Source organism: Poecilia latipinna, unplaced genomic scaffold (assembly GCF_001443285.1).
Source record: "Poecilia latipinna isolate Pla-1442-1.1 unplaced genomic scaffold, P_latipinna-1.0 Scaffold3038, whole genome shotgun sequence".
NCBI classification, from domain to species: Eukaryota; Metazoa; Chordata; class Actinopteri; order Cyprinodontiformes; family Poeciliidae; genus Poecilia; species Poecilia latipinna.
In genome coordinates this window covers 39924-42512 of record NW_015115654.1, presented here as the reverse complement: position 1 = coordinate 42512, position 2589 = coordinate 39924, and positions in this window count along the sequence as shown.

Genomic DNA, 2589 nt, shown 5'->3' with positions numbered 1-2589 from the left:
GCCGTCAGGGGGCGTTGCCCACCCACAGAGTCAGCTGTGCCCCCCTGGACTGGAAGCTGTTTGTAGTTTTTACCTTAGAATGGCCAACTCTCTGTTATTCCTCTGTCAATTTGATACAGTAGAGGCTTCTGCACTTCTCATATCTGTGTCCTCTGTCACTTTTATCAGCAGTTAAAACTGTTTAATCCGTTGTTAACATGTGGTAACCTGTTTTTCCGAGCCGCCTTTAAACGCAACATGAGCGCTACGACCATAGACATAATATAAGGATAGACGCCTCATGGACCGCTCTCGCCTATTGTCGCTGACGAGATTTCAGGCGGCCATCTTGGAGCGGTACTCCACTCCACTCAGCCTTATGTGTTTAGCAGCACAATGACGTATCAGCGCATTTAATCGATCATAACACACTTTTTTGTTCATGGAAACAATATTCAAACATCTATCAAAGCTACATTTATAAACAATTGTATTTTTTAAGTATGTTTTTAATACATAGTTCATCATATTTAAATATGCTTAGTGGCTATAACAATAGAATAGGAATGGAATATTCTGATATCGATGTATGAAGAGCATATTACAAAGCACTCACCCGTTCATAATTTATTTATTAAATTATTTAGTAATATCAATACATATTTTATATAACTATACAAACACTAATAAATAAAAATGAATGGCACAAATAAATAATGATTAATACTGAATTATATATAATATATATGTTTTTCAGCCGACGAGTCCAAAATCCGATGTGAGATTCATCCGTGCTGCAGTGAATCCGTCTCTCTTTATCTCCCTCTTCTTCCTCACATCGTGTCTTTAGGAAACCTTGAAACAAAAACGGAAGATTTAGGATGTATCTTACTTTTGACAGAGTGAAAGAATATAAATAGTCTTTACCACCTGTGTAAACTTTGCCTGGTGAATGTTATAACACATAATATAAGTTTTATAATATATGTTATATTGTTTCATTTCTAATGAAGGCTCTTGTGTCAGATAATCTAAGTCAATGTTAGAGAATAATTAATTTTTTTAGATTTACGGAATCTCAGTTAGTCTTCATAGCGGGGCTAAACCCGTATTACACCAAGCACTGTAGCTAATATTAGCTAGTATCTCGCCAGTGGACATAAATACAGTAAAGTAATATTCTAATCACAATATATACACAATAATATGTCCATCTTACTTGTGAAATGTTGTCTGTGGAGCCCTCACATCAATAATCCATCGACCAGAACAACAATATCCCTCAGTGTTGAGGCATCTTCTGCTGTTTTGATTGAGCAAAGTAGGAGGGTATACCGTCCTTCAGAAAATGTTTGGAAATCACTGGGGGGGGCGGAAGGAGGTAAACCACTGCTGTAGATAACATTAGATTCTTTTTCTCTTTTTTTGCTCTTTCCTTTGGTTTGTTATTTTGTTTGTATTTCCTTCTAATTCCTGTAAAGCACTTTGTATTGCCTTGTTGCTGAAAATGTGCTATATAAATAAAATTACTTTTACATTTTACATTTACATGATATTTCAGTCTTTGATCATTGCTTTGATTATTGACAGAGTCTATGAACAAATGATACAATTCGTCCAGAGAAGGAAAAAAAGTAGAAAAACAGATGGAGAAGAACTTAAAACTTGTATTCTTTTCTTTTCTCAGTCTGTCAGGTTATTACATGTAGAGCCGTTGCCATGGCAATCATCAGACAACAACTCCACAGAGCAAAAGTTACATTCAAGTGTGTCAGGAATTAACATGAAAAATCTCACACATTTCCCACTAAGTATATTTTGGGGTTGTCCCTAATATGCCTCTGTGAGATGCATAAATGATGATTCTGTAAGACCAAGTTATGAGTAAATACATTTCCTAAGCAATCTAAGTATATTTACAGATGAGGAAAGCACAAAGATTTAAAGATTAAGTGAATCAAACTTTGGAGACCAGTCAGAGGGACAAAACCAAACAGTCCCCCTGCATCTTGCGTCCCTCAACTTTTTATGAGGGTGCAAGGAGCATACTCACTGCTTCCCATTTGACACTACTGCCTGTAAATGTTGGACCTCCCAAACCTTTTCCATGTATGCCTGCATCTGTGGAATGTACAGCTCAGATGCAGATGCAGCCTCAGCTTGGATGTATAAAAGTAGAAAAACTGAGACATAAAGATGTAACCTGTTTTCAGACACTTCACCCACACAAAAAAGTACATAAAAACACCAAAACATTCAATCCGTCACATCAGGTGTTTTTGAATTTTCATTTTGTGATCATTAAGAAGTAATTGTGAGCTGCAGTGGTGCAGTAGGGAACAGTATCACTGTTCCCTTGCAGCAAGAAGGTCCTGGGTTTGATTCCCGGCCCGGGGTCTTTCTGTAGGTGTGGGTATGTGTGCATGGTTGTTTGTCCTGTCTGTCTCTGTGATGGACTGGTGACTTGTCCAGGGTGACCCTGCCTCTCGCCCGATGACAGCTGGACATAGACTCCAGCACCCATCTGTATCCCAATGGGATAAGGCTGTAAGAATACGGATGAAGAAGTAATCGCCTGAATAGTGGTGGTTGACTAGCTGCTCTACCAAT